Raw genomic sequence first — 23,194 nt, forward strand, 5'->3', positions numbered from 1 at the left:
CATTCTTTCTTTTTCTCTGACATATCCAAACTGATCATACCATCTTAAAAGCTTATGCGTGCTCCCGCTGATTTGAGAAAATCCATCCCTACAATGATAGTTGCTTGAAAATTTTTAACTACAATAAAAATAACTCTCTGTTGCTCACATTTCACCTGCACGTGGAGTGGCAATTTTCCAATGCAAGCATAGCGTATCTCTTGGGCTGTAATCCCTGCCGTACCTTTGATTTTGAATAACCTGTAACATTTAAAATATTCTCTTAAAACATTTCTCCCCAAAAGTACTGTGTACTCCCGTGCTAATTAAGGCGTTTGCCGGCACATTGTTCAAAAGGACTTGTATCTCTGGTACATCTAAATTTTTACTACTACCGTATTGACATGTATTTGGAAGCGATTTTAACTTCCCGGAACAGCAGACCTTACTTCTTTCCTTTCAGAAGTTTTACATGCTTTGGTTTTGTTTCTTCCTACCGCTGTTGATTTCCCTTTTATGTGGTCACTTGCCATCGCGAAAAGTCTTTCTGGCGATTGAATTTTGATAACACACAAATAAAAAGACAAGACATATAAAAACACTGTTATTAAAAAATAAAGAATTCTGAGTAAATGAACTTGCAAATTTACAAGATAACACTCGAAACATGATATACAGAGCTTGGCATATAATGTGATTATTAAGAATTGTCTTCGGCGTTTTACAATTAATTGTGTTGTTACAAACGAAAGCGCAAATTCTTATGGCATGATTTCTAAATTTGCTCTGGTTGTCATGGAACGTAGAAGCCAGTAGTTGGATTACTTTTTAGCTCTTCTTGAACACGCTTATTCCTGACATACCTAGAATTTGTGATCTGAATAGAACGCTGTTCTGGGCAATTTGCAGGTTCTTCCGATTCATTTCACACGAATAATCTCAGATTGGACATGCATAGGAGAGCATGGGATACAGGACAGATTTTTAAATGGATAATTTGTTGTCGATACACAGAACATTGTTCGAATAATATAAGGAGAAGTGTTCCGTTTCACGCCCTCGAACCTTCTGGATAAATAATGTTTATGTTGGAAACAGAAAAGGCAGTTGAAACAGAAAGAAAAACTGTTGTATTTAAAACTAATGATGTGCAACTGTTTGTATGGTATATGTCTTTTAAGTGTTTCGATTTACTCCTGTCTCAGGATCCTTGATAATTAACCGCACATGTTTTTTCTCATAATTCCAAGTAACTGCTGCTAAGATTGTTTGTGGCTATTACATTCAAGCAACTCTTATGTAAAGCAGTCAATATTATTAGATAGATACGGATCGCTGTAAGGTAGTTCAGCGTCAACATTCTTGTTAATATTTATGCTGCAACAGGATTAATACAAACCATTTGGTTAATCAGGAAACATATTTATTACTCCAATAGATACTTGTTCACGACCAGCTATAACAGCATTCTGTATTGCATTACTCAAGCAACAGTTACTGCCCTACGACATGCATACCTTTTTCCCGGAATGGGAATTCAATAACAACGACTTTGTAACTCACAGATACAACACATTTGCCATCCCGTATCTGCAAATATTAAAAGTCACTTTGTGCACCTTATTCTGTATATTTGAAATGCCTCATTTTGCATAAACTGTTTTGTCACATGTTTCATCAACTTTTTCTGTTGTTGAAAGTTTCCTGTTCCTGTTGTTGAAAGTTTTCTGTTGAAAGTTTCCTGACGATTATCTTCGTGAAGACCGATTATTTTTCTTGGTTTTTGAGGGAGCTCTAATACACTAACACATTAGGAAAAACTTTCAAGTGTCTCAAAATCTGAGTTTCTGAAAAGTTTTTAAGCATCAGTGTAATATACAACATAGTCGGACACATGAGAGCATCGGATGATGACATTATATATCTCGTGTTGAACATGAGGATCGCTGGAAAAAAAATTTAATGTGAACGAATTGGATTTTTCTTACACTTAATAAAGTCACATCATAGTCAAATTTCTTTTCTTCCCGCTTTTTAGTAAATTTATCACATTTTAGATATGCAGCCAGTAGTACACAATCATTCTTGAAATTTAGTTCTCAAAAATATAAAATTTACTTTATTAATCCAAAAGGAGGTTAGCCGGCACGCATTATTAGTCACAAAATCGGATTTAGAGTCTTCCACTATAAACGGATGTATCACTTTTCATATTGTTGCCACCAATATTATTGCCCTGTATTATACTTAACAATATTAAACAATAAAGTATCTGCATATAGCATGTATGAACATTCAATGTATTGTGAAAAACCGGCGGTACATAGAGCTATCAAATTTTTTAATAACGTTGTCTTTCACCGGAACGTGAGAACCTGGAAGCTCAAATTTTAAATTTCGAATTTTATATTTCATTCCTTATAAATTTTATATTTCATACCTTATGAATTTTTAAACCAAAAGCGACATTAGTCCCAAGTGGGATATGTTATGTTATGTAGAAGTGAGGGGGGCCACCTAATATTTACCCTAAGTAAGCAGGTATTAGCCCCACGCACTAACTAGAAAACTAACAACATTCTGGCATCCTTCCTCGAGTCGTGATGGAAATTGTGACTCCAGCCCAAGTGGGATATTAGTCTCGAAACAGAATTTTGCGGTGGAACACTATACACATGTGTTTCCACTAAATATTCAAATTGTTGCTACCAAATATTATCGCCCTTTATTGTGCTTTTAGAAATTTAATGAAGCATCTGCATGAAGATATGCATGTTTTTCGCATTGTGAAATGGCGACGGTACCTAGGGGCATCAAACTTTAAATAACATATTCCTCCAACCAAACTTGGACACCTGGAAGCTCGAGTTTTGAATTCGCAATTTGTTTTGTATTGTCTATTTCATATTTTGTAAAACATAAACGAATATTTTTCACAAACACAACGATTCAAAGCCAGCAGTAGCAACACCGTATGAAAAAAGAAAACATTTTTATCCGCACGGGGTCATGTTGAATACAAATGTATTTGGCGTAAGTGCCAAGAATGTGATATTTAATAAAGTAAATATACAAAAAGTTAATAATAAAAAGACAAAAGAAAAAGGTTTTGTAAAGCCATCTTAAGAAAACAGAACACTGATATAATGAACTGATAAAAGACTGAGTAATGTCTGTCAATATTTAACGCTATATCGGAAATTCTAAATGTATATTACTGCAATGTATTAAAACGTTCGTAATTTCGCTATTGAAATGTACATGGAGTAAGTGCAATGAAAATGATACTTAATAATAAACCTAAAAAGACAAAAATGGCTTACTAAGTTATTAGTGTAACCGCAGACTGGGAGACTGAGAGTTCAGAGAGAGCATACAAATCTTTAACAAACCCTTTTGGGCGACCGTTATGATCTGAAATCTTTCAGATTTTTTTTTTTGTTGTTGTTAATGAACTCAACGATTTAAAAGCGAGAGATAGAAAGACTGTCCGGAATAAAATAATTTTATCTCCAGCGAGTGAGCCTGTATATCAAAAAATCTAAAATTATTTTGCTTTTAAATATCATATGATTTTGCTATTAAATTGTATGTAGTGTGCGTGCAAAGAACGTGATATTTAATAGATAGAGTTAACGCACAAAACATTAATAATGAAGAAAGAAAAAAAAAAGGTTTGGAAGCCATGTAACTAAAGCAACTGTGATATGATGAAAGAAGGATAGAATGATATATGTAGGAAGAATTCTAAACATATGCTGTTGTTAAATGTTTTGTAATTTTGCTGTTGAATCGTATATGGCGTAAATGAGAATAAACCGATGCTAAAATGGCAAAAACAAAATGGGTTAGCTGTAGTGAGTGCAACGGGAGACTGGGAGGCTGCGAGTTCAATAAAACCCGAAGGAGAATTAAAAAATCTCCCAACATTTTCTAAATTTTCTAAATGTCACTCACAATTACGAATTTCCGTTTTGTAACTGTTTTTAGCACCTGTTAACAGTCTTACAAAAAATCGGGAATTCACTTATAACCGCTCATTAGGTAAAGGCAGAAAGCTGTAGTTTTTTTAAAAACCACTGCTGTAATGAAACGTGGTTTCCAATGAATTATTATAGTTTTGTGCGTTTAATAATTTAACGGGCGTTTCTTGACGATATGTAGACCTGAAAAACAGAGCCTAATTCATATGTTCATTTAAAATCAATAAATAATATTTTAAAGTGTATGTATTCTTGGAAAATGCAAATGCAAACTTTTAACTTACAGTAGGCACCACTTAACGTAATCATGTGTGCCCAACGTTATTTTCATAATATTAAGCAACGAAAAAAATATAAACAGTGATATATTTCATAAAATTAAACAATGAGATTATTGGATATATTTCCTACCATTAAACAATTACCATTATTTCTTAGCCCACCAGCGGCCGAGTGGTAAAGTCACTGAACACTGGTAGTTCGGTCCGAGGTTCGAATCCCGCGAACGGGCTGGCTGCATAGGTGTTTTCGTGGTTGTCCCCATGCGTAACTTGTATACGAGCCAGTTTCCCCTTAGAAAGTCCTCCACGAAGGTATCCCTTCCCTTAGGCAGATAGCCCTGGTGTGCTTTGGCATAATGAAATATACCACCACACCAATACCACGTTTATTTTTTAAATATCATGTTCTACGTACTCAAACCATAAAATTCACTTTAACAGCAATATCACAAATAATTTTAGGATTTCCGATACTTAGTCTTCCGCGTTGGAGATTAAAAAAAAAAAAAAAAAAAAAAAAAAAAAAAAAATTGTACATTCCTTGCTTTGAAATCGTTGAGTTTGTTAATAAGAAATCCGTTAAAGTTTTACAAAATATGAAATAGATAATAAAGCAAATTACAGATTCCAAATTAGGGCTTCCACATTCCCATATTCGGTCGAGGATTAAGTTATTTAAAATTTGACGATTCTTGGTACCTTTGTTTTATCACAATGCAAGAAACATGCATACATTTATGCACAATATTCATTATTTAATTTCTTTAAATATGGCGCAGGGCGATAATATTTGGTAGCAACGTTTTGAAAAGTGAAACGAACATTTAAGGTTTTCGACGCAAAATGCCTAAACGAAATTATTAGCGCTTCTGTGCTAGCGCATTTTGGGCTAAACTTAAGTATAAATATATAAATGGGCACTTTAAATAGAAAAATGCAAAAATTGTTTATAAACGTATCAGAATATCTTTAATGTAAAATTTTATTCAAAAGCGGTAACATTTTAGTAAATATTTCACCGATGCTGCATCGAAATCTTAATTCTCGGGGGTGTATCTCATTAGGAGAGACCTTGACAATATGAAATTTAAAATGAAGCAAGAAATTTTAAAGTAGATGTTTTCAACGAATTTTTTCCCCATGGAAAATGAATTCTGCAGACTTACAAATATTCATTAGTGCTCTAGATTTTTAAGTTAAAATGCAAGGACGATGAGACTTCTAGTAGTAAGAACAACGTACTCCGAAAAGTTTCGGGTTTTACTGTCATTGTAACAAATTTGATTAACTTATGATGCCGTATGTCCTTCGGATGATAATATTCTTTTGATTTCTTTATAAATAGAATATTTTTATACCTTAATAAAAGTGATTTGCTATTGTAAGGTAGAGAGCAATGCATATTTTTGCCTAGTTTTTAGCACTAACTGAATCTGCTAGAGTATATTTTCCTGTTTCAGAGCGTAACTATATCCTTATGATCCCAGAAGTCTAACAAGAAAATCCTAACATATCCTCTGCTTTCATTTGTTTATATTTCCGATTTTCTGTTGTTAATGATTTTGCAGGATTTGATCTAGTTCTAATTAAATCGATCGCATTCATTGAAGGGATTAAATTTTCCGTGAACCAACAGATTGTGAATGTGAACACAGTTGAGCTATTTTCTAACTTTTCCCAATGTAAGTAAATGTTTTATGATTTCTTCAATTAACAGAGTTTTGTTAGTATGAATATTATAAACATTGATTATGTAAAATACAATAATTTTACGTCATTGTATTACTATACAGTTTTATTTTAATTACATAATTATAATTTTTTTATTTTATTTATAAGAAAAAATATATTTCCTCTTCCATTTACTTAAAAAGATGCTTAATTATGAATGTAATTATTAGCAATTAGTGTTACATTTATGCTGAAAGACATTTTTAGTACAATTATAGTTAAAATTGTTTTATTTCCCTCTGCTATGCAGCGCGTGACAAATTTTAAGAGAACGCTACACCAGAAAAGTAAAAATACAAGAGCACTTGCATTTAATATTGAATAAAGTTTACCTCTGTAATTGATATTTAATTTGAATAAGTAAATTGAGTACTATGGTAGCTATAACCATAATTCTACACTTTTTGCTTTCCAGATATTGCTAGAACTGCCTCGTACGGCCGATTTAAAAAAAGACATAAAAGCCGGAGAGAAACATCTCAGATCTGTAGTTTACGTAGTTGTTGTTGTTGATTGTAGCAAAATGCGGTGAGATTGGATTAGCTTTCTCTGCGCTTTGGATTGCTTTCTATATATTTTCGCACTTTAAAATATAACTACTGTAAAAATATATAAATAATAAAATATACTATTGTAAAAATATCTTTGAGGAAAAAATGCGTTTTGTTATGTTATTTGCGATGAAAATCAATTTTATTAACTTGAATATGTCCATATCAAAGCCAAAATAGGAATTTGTTTTATTACATATTTCCTGTTTTGTAAAACGTTCACGAATTTTTGATTAATAAACTCAACAATTTCAAAGCGAGCAATGGCAACACGGTATGCAAAAAAAATTCGTATCTCCAGGGCACAAGACTGTGTATCAGAAAATGTAAAGATAGGCTGTTTCTAAATATTTTGTGATATTGTAGTTGACTTGAATTTTGTGGTGTAAGTGCGAAGAGAATGATATTTATTTAATAAAGATAACATACAAAACGATAATAAAAAGACACTTTGGGCTTAATATAAAAGGTGAAACTTTCAGATATTTTTTGAGTTTTTATACATTGGAATTAAACAGTGTGTTTGTTTATTAATTATTGATTTTTTCATACTTTTGACGCACTTTATTGGTTTAAAAATTGGATTATTTTTACTGTGGTGTTACGTAAGTATCTCATTTTGCTTCGTGAATGTTTTGGGCTTTACTAAAGCTTTAATTTGACTGGAAAATTTATTTTATGTTTTCCGCCCGAAAGCGGTATTAAGTTTATCGTACTGCAGAGTTTGCGTAAACGTCAAGCTGAACTGTTAGTAACTGTTTCTCTTACAGCTACATATGAGTTTGTCTTCAGTATAGTTCAGAGGATAAAGTGCAAAAGGTAAGTTTAGAAGTTAAGTGACGATATGCTATTTATCTATCATTAAGAAGCTGGCATTTAGAATAGTTTAGAACCCGTACAGGTATACTAATACTACTAATACTTACTGTTAGTTATTAAATTCAACATTATTTTTTATATTATTAATATTATTGTTACTGCACATTTTATGGTGCTTAATTATTTAATAACGCAAATTAATTTGTATAGGTTCTGATATGGGCTGCAAGAAGTTGTCTTTGTTAATAATTATCCTAACTAATATTTTTTTTATTTTCTTCATGACTTCTTTTATTACTTATTTCCAGGCGTTATACGAACCTATTCATAAAAATATGTTCATTAATGATGTAAAAGAAAACTTGTCTTGTCAAATAGGCAAATAGTCATGACGTCTATTTCTGTTGAGTTGTAACCCATGCTAGTTTTATTGCAAATAAGGAAGCTGAGGTTTTGGTTAAGGAAGCCGTTTATGATGATACGTCAGTAATTAAGTCCAGGGGTCTCGAAGGGTAGCTTTTATTCAACTAAAATGTATTATTTCATTGTTTAGAAAAAGCAATAATAGGTGGATGGTACAGCAGTGATTCGAGTCGGCTGTGTCGTTTGGTTACTTGGGAAACATATCTTCAGAGAATATATATCCTACCATTTACATATTTTCTGTTGTAAAAAGTACAATATGTTTACAGAGGCTTAGAGCAGGGGTCTCGAACTAGCTGCGGCCATCGAAGCAATTTTAAATTTACGATAAACTGATTACGATAACAAGAATTTGGAAAAAAATAAGATTTTAATGGTCGGAGTCCAATTGACCATTATTTTTATACCGAAAACAGACGTGAGTTACGCTCGGAAAATTTTAGAAATGTAGCTAATTAATTCACACTGTGATAGCAATCTTATTTAAAGATTTGAAGATACAAATTTCATTAACTGTCAATAGTACTTGTCAAAATGTAGATATCCTCAGTTTTTTCGTTTTGTTCCCACGTTTCTAGCGTGCCTTCGTGGTGTAGTGATTTTGCACGCTGGACTGGTATTCCAGAGGTCCGTGGCTCGATTTCCGGCGAAGGCGGTTGCTAATTCTTCATCTCTTCTGTTTTTCCAATTAACCTAATATCTCCAAATGTTTGGAAACAGTTTTACATTCAAATTATTTTGTAATGTAAAGCTTTTTTAGCTGAAAAGTAATAACTCTGCGAAAAGAGCAAGAATGTCTATGGAAAACCTACAATTTGTAATGAAGATATTTTCTTGTAATATTCCTCGAAATATACATGCTTTATAAAACACGAAACGCTATATGGTGTTGTAAATGAAACGTGTAGTATGACACAACGATGTTTATTAATTGTTTACTTACGAATGTGTATTTTTCTATATGTCTCATAATAAAATATGACAAATATAAGAGAGGTGGTCTTCAGCATTATAAATTAACTAAGTTCGTTTCCTTCTTAGGAAATCTATTTTTGGTTCAAGTTAAAAGTTTCTTATTTGTTGGTTATTTTAAAATATCATAAATATTTTAATAAATATCAGTCTAAGAAGTTTCATATTTAGCTGTCATTATGCTTGCATTACAAAGTAAAAACCTTCCTTTTTAAAAGGGAATGATTCAAATTTTAAGCCAACATTGAACTGAATTCTTGTGTTACTAGATATATAACAAAACTTGAATTAGAGAACACACTCAAGTTACTTGGATCAAAGATTCCTGTATGATACACTATAATCTCCTAAGATATGCTTAGGAGCTTGTTGCACTGCTTGCTTTTCTAAGAACTGAGATATGTTTAGAACTTAGAAAAAAGTACAAACAAGGATAAAAGAAAGTAAAGTGTTTTTTCCTCGATAAATAGCCTAAATTTTTATAAAAATTAGGGTTAGTTACCTTTCAATTAAAACTTTTAAATGAAATATGGGAAATAAATGCTATCATAAGAACGTTTTTTGTGTGTCATAAAACTTTTTCGTGTCATCTTGGGCAGATCTTAAGTAAAAAATATCGAAAATTAAGAATTCATAACACTTCGAAAAAAAATCGATTTATATTTTATGAATATTTTCTTATGTATTTATTATTGCATTTAATAGTATCCAACTTCAAAATGTGGTTAATTAGGTTAATAATATATATGCGAAATTGAAGTCGATCGGCGAATAATCGCCAACAAAAATTGTCTTGCGAAAAATGGGTTTAAAGTTTCCGATTACTATTATTTTCATATTTAATAGTGGCATCAGTACCTTGGTTAATATTATTCAGAAAGGCGAAGAGAGAAAAATAGCAATGGGAAAGGAAGATCGAAGTGAAAAAAATATGTGTGACTTGGACGCACTGGGCTCAACAATCTTTGCGTTTATAAAAAACATGCTTTCAAAAATAAGATTAATTAAAACCATTCCGTGACAAATCATTAGGCTATCAAAAAATTTTAATTTTCTCCTAGCAATCAACTACTTAACATCAACACTGAACAGTAAACAGTATTGAGTTCCCTGTGTATGCTTTAACAATATAACATCGATAATAACACATCAAACGTTTTTCGAGACATATCATTGGTGAATTAAAACAAGGGTTGAACGTTGCACATGTTGTTTGGTCATTTGAATGTAAAGTATTATTCGATTTTTCAAAGAATCGGTATTTACGAGTATTCATAAGGAACTGCTTTGCAATGAAAGTATTGAAATTGAAAAACTATTGTTCATAGATTGCAAATTTAATTCATACATTCATATAGTTAGAACAACGTATTATGCACAAAAACTTGTTATGTTCATATACTCATCTGAAGGAATACAAGAATTTTCGAAATATAGAAGTGGAACATTTATAAGAAAATCGGAAAAAAAAATAAGGCACTTAATTTGATAATTGTTTTATTTGAATCTAGACATAAATTTTGCAAAGAATATCGATTTCACAATCGTTTGTTAAATAGGGACTCTTAGCGAATATCAGGTATTCTTTGGATTTCACTATAGAGTGAAGTCTAATCTTGAATTTTATAGTAGCCTATTAACTTCACCATCGTGAGAATCAAGAATGCCTCGAAACGGAGCATCCTTCATCTGGCTATCTTGTGCTTCAGACGCTGCGAATATAAAATATCAATTATTAAATTAATGGTAATTGATGATAATGAAGGAATTCCAAAATGAGATGAAACTATAATAAAGGAACACATTCAAACACAAAAATTGGGAAGTAAATTATTGTCTTGCTTGCCTCATCTAATCAGAGCAAGTCCATTAATTTTATGACGGCAAGGAGCGGAAGTTTGTGTCTATCTTTGGATTGGGCCTTGATCAACATCCAGTTGACACTATGACTTTGCCTAAGTTTGACCATATTTGTTTTAAGATTATTTCAGAGAACAAGTCCATATATCTCCCACCTTCTACTCCTACTGCCAATCCATGCTAAAGTACTTTGGATTTGCCATGCCTTTTGACTGCCCCAAATCCGCGCAGGCACTATACGCTTAAATCTATTCACGCCTTCTCTGAAATATACGTCTGAGCCCTATAAACGATACAACAGTCAGGAGCACCAAACCACTGTTGCGATCAGGGCGCTGCATAACATTATTCAAGAAGTTGTAGAATCCACTTGCTTATTTTCTATGTGAAACTGTACGTGTAGTTAATTTCTTGTAGAAACTACAAAGGAGAAGGGTTAAAATTTTCCTTTATTAAACTCTTTAAATTTGACAATGCGTCAACCTGACGCTAAAACACTACGCTTCACTTGGGCGGTAACAAGAACTAAACTAAAATTCGAAGATATTTCACAAGTAGTAGAACTAAGATACAGGGCTCAGAAAACTCTTATTAACTAAATTCCCGTCGAAAGTAGTGGCAGTAATCAACAGTAATGATATAAGCTGTGATTTTTTTTCCATTTACATATTTAGTAATGTTTTCCGTTAACGAGATTACTGGCATCTCTCACTCCCTAGTTCAAAGGGCACTTCTCAAAGATGTGCTTTGCATCGCCGAGGATTTTGCAGCAGCAGGCACTGATCAGAATCTTGATAACCCAATCATTTTAAAACAGACAACTTTCTGCAGCCGGAATCGGAACATATCCGGGAATTTATTGTAAACTATTAAATTGTTAAGCACCATAAAATGTGGAGTAATAATAAAATAAATAACGTTGAAGTTAACAACTAACAATAATTATTAGCACACCTGTACGGGTTCTAAGCTACACTAAATGCCAGCTCCTAAAAGATAGGCAGAAGACTTATCGCCCTTAACATCTGAACCTTTGCCCTCTGAACTATAATTAATACAGTCTCATATGCAGTTGTAAAACAAACAGTTATTAACTGTTTATTAACAGTTCAGCTTGATTTTACATAAACTCTACAATAAGATATACTTAATAGCTGTTGCCTAGCAGAAAACGTAAAATTATTGAAAACGTATTAAAGCTTTGGTAAAGCTCAAATTATTCCCAAAGAAAATGAGTTACTTACTTAATATCATAGTAGGAATAATCAAATTTTTAGAATATACCAAAATATGGCAACTATGGGTATAAAATTCTTCTGTCAAATCATGCAGCCTTCATGAAAGCAACATAGCCAGTTTAGTGTGCGTTCGTTTTGTTGGATTCCGAGATCTAATGAATTTTACTGATAAATCGAGATGCTCTTTTACTTCAAATCAATTTTAAAATATCACCTCTAAATATACCAGCAATGGGAAGAAACGCGGCAAATGTAAGAATGAAACAAATTTATAATTAAAATCAGTAAATTAAAAAAATTAAGATTCATAAAGGGAAAAGGCAAAGCAATTAATTACGAAATGTAATGCATACATAAATCTATATCTATCTATCGATATCTTTTTCTGCACACACACACAGATATATATATATATATATAATAATTACGTAAACGAAGAAAATAAAGTAATTACTTAATATGTAGCATAAAATTAAACACACTTCACCATAATAAAGCAAATTTACTTACATTAAAGAGGAATAATATATTTTATCAAATTTTAGATAACGTAATAATCGAATAATAATTATACTTACATAATTAAAATAAAATTACTTTGTAAGTAATTGATATAAACATATGTGTAAAATAATAAAATCACGTACAATTACTGTACTTTTTAAAAACTTACTTTAAAAATTTTATTAGTATTCATATTAACAGAACTCTGTCAATTAGAGAAGTCATAAAACATTTATTTTTAGTGGGAAAAGTTATAAAATAGCTCACAACATGTTGGTTTACGGAAAATTTAAGCGCTTCAGTAAATGATATCGAGTTAACTAAATTAAATGCTGAAAAATCACTAACAAAAAATCGAAAATATAATATGATGCTAAACACAATACGTTAGAATTTTCTTGTAAGACTTCCGTGATCATAAGGTATAGTAATGTCCTTAAATAGGAAACTATGCTCCAGATTTAGTTAATGCTAAAACGAAGCAAAAATGTGAATCACTCTATAGCTTACAATGGCAAATCAATTTTATCAAGGTATGGAAATATTCTATTTATAAAGAAATCAATCAAAGAATCAATTTTTATTCAAACGAAATTCCGCATCATAAATTAATAAAACTTGCTAGAATAATAACAAGTCATCAAACGTTTCGCGCCACGTTGTTCAGTAAGCTGAACGCTGAGAGTAGCCACAATTATTTATTTGACACGTAATTTCGATTTACAGTTTCATTGTTTGTCGTCAAATATGTTTCCGGCGGCAATGTATTCCATCATGGGCAATGATCATTGCAATCGACTCAAATGCCGGATCCGCAGATATGTATCTCGTTGAAAGAGATATGTTTCCCTGCGTAGACCGCTTGGCGTAGAAGCCGCAGACTAGCAGAGATAATTGTTCTCCTTATGTAGACCGGAATCTATACTATTAAAATCTGTGCGGATCTGCCTTTTTTTTTTTTTTTTTTTTTTTTGGTGGCATTATCTCCTGCGGAACGACGCAGAGCTGAATTTTGAGAGAGGTGCCCAGCGGACTCCATTCGTGGTAGTCCATTTCGACCATTCTCACTTTTCTACAATTTTAATCACCCGAGATATTAATTAAAAACAAATTCGAGGTGAAAGGCCCCAGCTAGGAACAAAGATGGTCGTGCCCTGCAAAGTTCTCGTAGCAGACAAGACCAGAATAGGGCAAGGAGGCGGTACACGGCAAGGAAGATAGCCAAGGCCAACTCCAACGTGTAGTAGGAAAGCAGAGATTAAAAATCTCCAGTCTGTATAACTTCCCAATGGCTGAGTACCAAGCAACGAAAAACTAATATACGGTGGGTAAAAAAAGTATTTGCGCACCTACATTTTTGTTTGCAGTTCATAAAAAAGAAGCATTAAGAAATAAAAAAATTGGTATTGCCAAATCAGAATAAGTTTAATCATCCAAAACAAACGGAAAAATTACAATAATATAAATAACAATGTTTTTTGTAACAAAATTTAAATATCTCGTATCAAAAAAGTATTTGCACACCTGCATGAATACAAAAGAAATAAAATATATAAGCAAATTTCAAATAACTAATATTTAGTATGCATGCCTTTAGCATCTATTACTGCTTGTAATCTTGCTGGCATTGATTTAATTAAATTTTCTGTAACAGTAGGCTCAGTATTCGGTCACCCTTCAATAAGGGCTTGTTTAAGGGCAGATTTGCTTGAAATCTTCCTTTTTCTTATTTTTAAATCCAAAGAATTCCACAGATTTTCCAAAGGATTTATGTGTATTTTAATTTTAATTATGGCAAAGCACACTGGGGCTATCTGCCTAAGGGGAGGGATGCCTTCGTGGAGGACTTTCTAAGGGAAACTGGCTCGTATACACGTTACACATGAGGAAAACCACGAAAACACCCATGCAGCCAGCCCGTTCGCGGGATTCGAACCTCGGACCGAACTACCAGCCAAAGGATTTAAGTCTGGTGATTGTGGTGGAGCGGCAAGTTTTCTGGGTACATTATAAAGCAACCACATACGAATTATACCGCAGTGTGCTTGGGATCATTGTCTTGCTGAAAATAGTACGAATTACTGATACCCAATTTTATTGCATTTTGTGGCAAGTTATCTCGCAACACATCAATATAGGTTCGAGCTGTCATATTCCCATCAATGAAACACAAATTACCAATTCCTTTGCTAGCCATGCAACTCCAAATCATAACAGAACCTCCTCCATGTTTAACTGTAGGTAACACATTTTTGGTATGAAAAGCAGCACAAGGTTTTCTCCAAACTAATTTTCTGCCATCTGATTTAAAGATATTGAATTCACTCTCGTCGGAGAATATGACATTTTTCCAAAAATCGATTGGCTTATTGATATATTCCTTAGCGAATTCAAGTCTCTTTAGTCTGTTTCGTTCAGTTAGGAGAGGTTTTTTCTTGGTGATCTCCCATAAATGTGTGCATCGTGCAGGACATTTCGAACACTTTGGGCACAGATTTGAACTCCAGATGTTGAAGCGACATCATTGGTTAAAGTAATTGCACTAACAAATGGATTTTTTTATGCTTCTCTTATGATTTTTCGCTTCATTCGCAGTGAAAGTTTCTTTGGGCGTCCAGAGCGCAAGTTATTTGATGTAGATCCTCTTTCTTTATAACATATCAAATAGTAGAGAAGCAAACATTTACTTTTTTACCTATTTCTTGATAACTTAGGCCATTTTCACGTAGAGAAAAAAAATTTTCTCGCAATGAAATCGACAATTCAGATTTCTTAGGTGCCATTACAATTTGAATCGGCAATCAACTGATAACGTTTCGACAACACCTCCTTTTATAGTCGTCTTACATATATTATTTACTGCGGGATGACTGTCAAATAATAGCATAAAATGCAAATTTGCTAGAGTTGAGTTGAATGTGCAAATACTTTTTTGACATAAGCTATATTAATATTGTTGCAAAAAATGTTTTTTATTAATATTATTGTATTTTTGTAATTAATTTAAATGAATAGGCTTATTCTATTTTTTAAATGCCAATTTTTGTATTTATTAATGCATTTTCTTATAAATTGTGAACAAAAATGTATGTGTGCAAATACTTTTTGTACCCACTGTAAGTGAATTTTTAAATAAATATTTTCTGTTTGTAAAGTTACATGAAATCCTTTCAAATACGAAGTTACATTGTAAAGTCAATTGCCTCACTTGAGGACTAAAGTAATTTTAGTTTTATTTGGCGAAAGCACAAAGCTACAGTGTATTCTAGAAATGTAATGTTTATGTAAAGAACTAGTAGTTTGGATTTGTTTGTCAAAATACGATTTATGTTAACACGCTAAAGGTTCTGGCCTGATACAAGCAGCTTCATAATTAGTACTTGTTAATGAAAATTTGATTTTCGGTTCGAACGTTTGGCGAAAAGGGGAAGTCAAGTAATTTTTATTTTGTTCTCTACTGCGGTAAAAATTATATGATTGTAAATTGTGAAAATATCTGTTTTGTAGACTAAATGATACTGCAAATGTAGGTTTAAATTTCAAAGAGCATATGTAATATCTATTTAGTACTAAAATTGTCAGAATGTAAAGAGTATGCATTTAAAACTTAATGTATTCAAAAGAAAATCTTGAAATGGCACAAACCAAAAATTAGCCAAGTCAAATCATGCGTTTTCAAGAAAGCTTGCATGTGGTTAAGCCCGAATATGGACAAAATTTTGTATTGCATGCATGTGCTTTTGTAGGGCTCTTCACCTATACTCTAGTTAATTTTCACGTTTGTTAGCTCATGGAGAATTAAGTAGTGAATTTAGGGTCTGGCTAAGGAGGTTCCTATGTGCTAACAAGTTGATGTGTGTTTAGGTGGAGCGTTTGTTCACATTGACATATAGCACTTATGTTTTTCACCGCACATTATGGAGAGCCAAAACGGCATTTATCTAAAGTAAAGCATGAGTGTGTAATGAACCGCAATGTTCGGGAAACTTAAGAAAACTACGTTAAACGCAAGAGGGTTAGAAACTCAATTAAAAGGATCAATATTTGTCAAAGTAAAGTATTATTTATTTTTTGATACGCACTTGTATTCAAAAGTATTTCTTCCAGATGCCTGGAAGGACAAGACTGAATGCCCTAATGAGCAAGTATAGGCCGATTGAAAAAATGTGACGAAAACGCAACTTACGATATATATTAGATTTATATTAGAGCATTGTTGTAATATATGTATCTTGACACAAAATCGGTCTATTTCTGGAACGACAAACAGAATTTTTTTTTCCATATTTTTATTGTACGACTCAAGTTATGTCTAAATATTATTTTTTTGGAAAGTTTGGTGAGAAATTTAGCGAGAAATTCAAAACTTTATATTAGAATTATTATTTTACAGTTTGCGCCAAGAATATTTCACTTGGCAATTTTCTTCAATTATGGTAACTTATTTTTCCTTTTATTTCCATTGTGCACGAGAAGAAGAAAAGGTGCATCGTTCAATCTTTCGAATAATTTTTTTTATATTATATTAATTTGGCCCACCAGCGGCCGAGCGGTAAAGTCGCTGAACACTGGTAGTTCGGTCCGAGGTTCGAATCCCGCGAACGGGCTGGCTGCATGCGCGTTTTCGTGGTTTTCTCCATGTGTACCGTATATACGAGCCAGTTTCCTTTAGAAAGTCCTCCATGAAGGCATCTCTCCCCTTAAGCAGATAGCCCTAGTTTGCTTTGCCATAATTAAATACAGCCACATTTATATTATATTTTTTAACCAAAGGTGTTATTTTTAGATAAATTTCTGGTTTTTGAAATTTCATTTTAATTGTATGAGTGGCATGCTTTCTTTGAATAATTATTTTAAAATTTTCTATATTCATTTGAAAGAAAAAAAAAAAGTAAAGAGAATTAAAAAAATAAAAAATTTGATGGATGTTCTTTATGGTTTAAAAAATAAATTTTCATACAGTATTAATAAATATTTATAAATTTTATAAAAATTGTGCAACAAATGCCATATAATTAAGTCTCTGCAAAAATTCATTTGGAAATATAAGGTTAAAAATAGGTGTAGCAATTAACTGAAGATATTAGTAAAATCCATAAACTACATTTGGCGTTATTATTGCTTAAAACAATGATGCCAAATTTCAAAACGCGCTAATGTATAAAGTAACATATATTTTAGTAAATTTTGAATACAAAAATGTATTTTTTGCAGGTATGCTTAGAAGTATATCTACTTTAAGATGATAGTAAAAACATTATGTGTTACAATCAGAAAATTATTTTGAAGAATTTATAAAATTTACCAAAAAGTATGATTGAAAAAAAAAATCAGAAAATATTTGCGAATTTATTTTGATTGAACATAATTTCGATTTGTGAAAGAAGGAAGCGGGTAAATTTAATAAAAATGAGATATTAATGAACATATAGCCAAATTTAATTAACACTGAGGAGGTAAAATTTTGAGAGCTTATTTCTTGAAAACTGCTCCTGAGATTTTTTCAAAACTAGGAACTTTGGTGTAATTCGAGTCGAAGAACCGAAATATACAAAAACCTGGTATTTTATTTCAGAAAGAAATCTACCTTGTGTCAAAATACCTAATACCTAGTATGTTTGGATAATGCTACATATAAATCTAATATATATTCTAAATCGCGTTTTCGAGACATCGAAGACACAAGATAAATTTCATCAGTCGGCCCAGGAGAACTGTATATATTGGGTGTATCAGTACAGCGGTGACAAACTTTCCAGAGAGAAGAGTATACCTAGAAAATTGGAAATCGAATAGCAATGTATGCTTTCCTGACGGGGTAATGACGACACAAAACGCAAAACGGAAGGACACACACAGTGAGGAAAAACTTGTTTTGTTATGTTTAGAACAGCAGAAATCTTTAAATCAGAACAAAACCAAACAGTGATCGTCATCAAAGAAGGTGTTTAAAATTCTGAAGAAGGTGTTCTGACAGTAATAAAAGTTTCACTTCTGTGGTGCATAGAAGATATGAATCACGAATGGAAGATGCATGACGCACAGCTCCTGGATCACGGTTCGAGTCGTAATTTAGAACGCCTTTGATGATGATCGTTGTCTCTTTATGTTGATTTTCTTTGTTTTTGGTATACTCCGAATAATATAGAGTGCAGTGTACTCCGAACATGTTTATTCTCCCCGTTCGTATCCTTTCTTTCTTCACTTTTGTGTCTTCACTACTACGCCAGTAAAGCGTTTCCGACCATGCATTGCTACGTGATTTCCCATCATCTAGGTGTATTCTATCTCTCCTGAAATCTTGTCACTTCTGTACTGATATACCCCGCATAAAAACTTGTTTGAGGTGCTAGTGTGCGCAGAGTGCACATGGACGAACACGTTGGAGACCCAGTGCTTTAAAGAAATCAATAAACTACACTGAGTCGGCTGAAAGCCTCATTTCGAAACTGCCCAACATTTCTCTGTCCTAAAACGGATACGTAAATCTGAAGCAACTTTAGCGTGTGTCAGCAAGGACCATAGTATCCTGTTATGACTATGAGCTGCTAATGGACTGAAAGGCGGAAAACATAGTACTTGAACATTACCCAATTTAAAAAAGAATGAAAAAGAAAAAAGTAATTGTTTCAAAAGTATGAAAATGTAACTCACCGGATAAAATTGCAGCCAGAAATGCGACGAGAACCATTAAGTGCACTAGGTAAGCTTCCATCGCAATGGTTTTCCGTTATTTTCTCGGCTCGGTCACAGTAGTTCTACGGAGTAGAGCAGAAATGATCGAAGATATGCGTATGTAGCACTGGAGAACTGTTGCGGTATTTATTGTCCAAGATGATGCATAAAATTTAATATCATGTTGAAGAAAATGATATACGTGAGTTTTCTTTGCAACAGCTGGACTCTTAAAATTGTTTGATAATTGTTTGCTCTTTTGTCATCGGATATGTGAGATGATTGGAGGTATGAATTGATGATGAAGCACTGCGGAACTGTTGTAATAGGTGTATCTCGGAAAAATACTTTGTTGTTTTGTTTGTTTGCTCTTCGATCAGGTATTTCGTGTTGTATTCCAGTTTTTTATTACGATGCGTAGAAAAAAGGGGAACAATTATTTTTAGAAATATAGCTGGCATTAAAATCGTTTACCAGTTAAAGATAAGATCTTAATTTTCGGGCAGTTCCTCCTGAGTATGATTTCAACTCGGTTATTTTTCAATGCAACAATTTCTCAAAATTCAAGATTATTTTGTTCATTAGGTCAAATTTAACATTTATGTATAACTTTTGCAAAATAATGTAAATGATAAGAGATATTTACGATAAACGTATGTTGTTTGCATTATGATAATAGGGTATTACTATACCTGGAAGTTTAATTAACTATTCTTCAAGTCCGTACTAGACTGTCAAGCGAGTTTTCGTTGCAATCTGAATTAAGATGACAAAGTTTGAAGAAGATTAAAATGAGTTTTTTTTTTTTTTTTTTTTTTTTTGAACTCTTGAAATTAACAGATGGCATTGCTTGCTCTACAGCAGAAATTCCAGCACTTTCGGGTATCTAAAATAATACAAAAACGAAAGCTTAAATTAAAGTAGCATAGTCTTAAACTACACACAAAATAGTCTACTTAAGCTGGCTCAAGTATTTTTCGAATACTTGAAATGGAAAAATGGCTAAAGCTGGAATAAACATTGGAAGACCTGGCGACAGTATGTAATTGCGAACGAGGCAGTACCTCCACCTTTGAAACATTCAAATCCGCAGCTGAGTAAGTAAACTGCATTCTGGTAAAAACGGCTCAAAGAAGAAATTGTAGTAAAATTCCAAATTATAATACACTGTTGGCCATTAAAATTGCAACACCATAAACTAAAGCAAATACAAAAAAAGTTATTTATTGTACATAAAACATTACGGCATGAAGAAAAAATGATCAAACTTGTAAGCGGTCTGGATGTTTACAGGGTTGCGAAATTCTTAGAAACAGCTGCCACCCTTGGCAGCTTAAACGGTCCTTACATTACCCTTAATGGTAAGTCATTGAGTCTAACTGGGTTTGAACGAAAGAAACGGGCAACTCATTCATGCTACTTCAAGTCTATATCAAACTTCGTTAACCGTATTAGCTAGATAGGGGTGGCGGGCAGTTTCTCAGCAACCCATGAAGAGATGCTTTCAGTGGTTGACAGATCTGGGGACAGTGCAGATCAAGGCAGCAATCGAATACCCTGTGTGTCGAGGAAGGTCAGAACACGATATGCAACATGTGGTCTTGCATTATCTTGTTTGAAGATGGGGTTTGGCAGGCCTCGAAGATAGAGCACAACCCCTGGACGTAAGATGTCAGAAATGTACCGATCTGCGTTCAAATTACCGTCGATCCAAACTAGAGATCTGCGTGCCTTAAACCCAATGACTTCCCTAACTATCATACCAGGTGCAGGGTCCATATGCCGATATCAAATGCAAGCCGGTGAGGTGCGGTCTCTTCGAAGCCTTCAGACGCGTATACGGCCATCAGAATACTGCACGCAGAACCTGGACTCGTCTGAAAAGACCATATTGTGCCACTCCGTATCCAGCTTTGTAGTCCGGCGCACTAAAGGCTCCGTCTCGTTTTTTGCTGCATTGTCAAGGGAACTCGAAGTAATGGTCGCCGTGCTGATAGTTAACGCTGCTGCAGACATTAACACACCGTACTAGCGGATATTGTGCGTTCTGCAAACATACCCATTTCGGGTATGTGGTCGGATATGTGGCTGTCGTTGCTTTTCTCTGGCGTGTTGCCTGTCCTTGCTATTCAGGCTCGTGCCCAATTTTCGTTTCATGGCACGCTCTTCTATTCTTCTTGACTTCCTAGGGAAAGTATCCTCCGGAGGTGGTTTCTTTCTCCACTCGGCTCTTACATACGATGTCTGCGGGGTGATGCCGTGCGTTTTGCTGCTTGTTCCACATGGTTCGTTCTCTGCCGCTTGCTGGAGAACCCTCTTGTCTCTTTCGCGAACTGTAGTAGATTCCTTTTCGCTGACCGCTAGTGGTATTCTGGTCGCCCTGGTTTTGGTCGAACGTTGTAGCTTCCTTGCCGCTGACCGCTAATGGTACTCTGTTTGTTCTGGATCTTCGTCCGAACGTTGTAGCTTCCTTACGGCTGAGCAGTAGTGGTACTCTGGTTGCTTCTTTGTTTTCCGCTTCTCACCTGCGTTGGTCTTGTGCTTTTTGGCTGAGATCCTATTTGCTTTCCTCTTAGAAGCCGCATCTAGTAAATGTGTCCTGGTTGTAGCTGGCTGTTCTTGGCTTGGAACTTTATTTTGCTGTTGTACATGTTTGTACATGACGTAAGTGCAAAGAAAATGATACTTAATAATAAACCTAAAAAGACAAAAAAATGGGTGAGTAAGAAATCAGTGTAACAGCAGACTGGTGGACTGAGAGTTCAGCGAGAGCGTACAAATCTTTAACGAACCCTTTCAGGCGACCGTTATGATTTGAAATCTTTCAGATTTTTTTTTTTTTTTTTTTTTTTTTTTTTTTGTTAATGAACTCAACGTTTTAAAAGCGAAAGATGGCAAGACCGTCCGGAAAAAATATTTGTTATCTCCTGCGCGTGAGCCTGTATATCAGAAAATCTAAAATTATGCTGTTTTTAAATATGATATGATTTTGCTACTGAATTGAATTGTATGTAGCATACGTGCGAAGAACATGCTATTTAATAAATAGAGTTGATGCACAAAACATTAATAATGAAGAAAGAAAAGATGTTTTGCAAGCCATGTAACTAAAGGAACTGTGATATAATGAAAGAATGCCGTAGGGAGAATTCTAAACATATGCTGCTGTTAAATGTTTTATAATTTTCCTGTTGAATTGTATATGGCGTAAATGCAAATAAACCGATGCTAAAAAGGCAAAAACAAAATGGATTAGCTGTAGTGAGTGCAAGGGCAGACTGGTAGGCTTCGTGCTAAGTGACAGCCGAAGGTTAGTTTAGGTTACACAATTACGGCAAAATTCGAGGGCTATCTGCCTAAGGGGAGGGATGCCTTCGTTGAGGACCTGAGAACCGAAGGAGGATTAACAAATCTCTCAACATTTCCTAAATTTTCTAAATGTCACTCACAATTACGAATCTCTATTTTGGGACTGTTTTTAAAACCTGTTAACAGTCTTACAAAAAATCTAGAATTTACTGTACAACCGTTCATTAGATAAGGGCAGAAAGCCGCAGTTCTATTAAAAAACCCTCTAATGAAACGAGGTTTTCAATTTACTAGGATAGTTTTGCACGCTTAGTAATTTAACGGACGTTTCACGACGATATGTTAGACGTGAAAACACAGCCTAATTCATATGTTCATTTAAATTCAATAAATAATATTTTAGAGTGTATGTATTCTTTGCAAATGCAAAGTTGTAACTTACAGTAGGCTTAACTTAACGTAATCATGTTTGTCCAACGTTATTTTCATAACATGAAAAAAATGAAAAAAATACAAACAATAATATATTTCATAAAATTAAACAATGAGATTATTGGATATATTTGCTACCATTAAACAATTAATTATTAGGCGCCATACTTCATAATATAAAAAATGATATTAAAAAGGGAGAAAATGATTTTTCAATATACCTGTGGAGCTTACGTAATTTAATGTAAATATAACAAAATAAAAATAAATAAATAAATAAAATCTGAAAGGTTTAAGATTTTAAATTTCGTCCAAAGGGGCGTTTCTTAAACTTTTTGTGTGTTGCATTTATTTATTAAATATCATGTTCTACGTACTTAAATCATAAAATTCAGTTTAACAGCAATATTGCAAATAATTTTAAAATGAGCATATCT

The 23,194-nt window shown here is 33.3% G+C and overlaps 1 protein-coding gene and 1 long non-coding RNA gene across 2 annotated transcripts in view; one reads left to right on the forward strand and one right to left on the reverse strand.

Annotated features, from left to right (window-relative positions):
- The window catches only part of LOC118186526 (carbonic anhydrase-related protein 10-like), an 850,161-nt gene that overhangs the window by 309,408 nt on the left and 517,559 nt on the right, over positions 1 to 23,194 (forward strand). The gene's annotated exons all lie outside the window — the stretch shown is intronic.
- LOC118192586 (uncharacterized) lies at positions 10,220 to 22,623 on the reverse strand. The gene is made up of 2 exons (XR_004758780.2): positions 18,996 to 22,623; positions 10,220 to 10,451 (listed from the first exon to the last, which is right to left on the reverse strand). It is a non-coding gene; the product is annotated as an uncharacterized LOC118192586 (long non-coding RNA).

The sequence above is a fragment of the Stegodyphus dumicola genome, chromosome 7, assembly GCF_044657685.1.
Source record: "Stegodyphus dumicola isolate Sdum_Otavi_A_Nest chromosome 7, ASM4465768v1".
Taxonomy (NCBI): Eukaryota; Metazoa; Arthropoda; class Arachnida; order Araneae; family Eresidae; genus Stegodyphus; species Stegodyphus dumicola.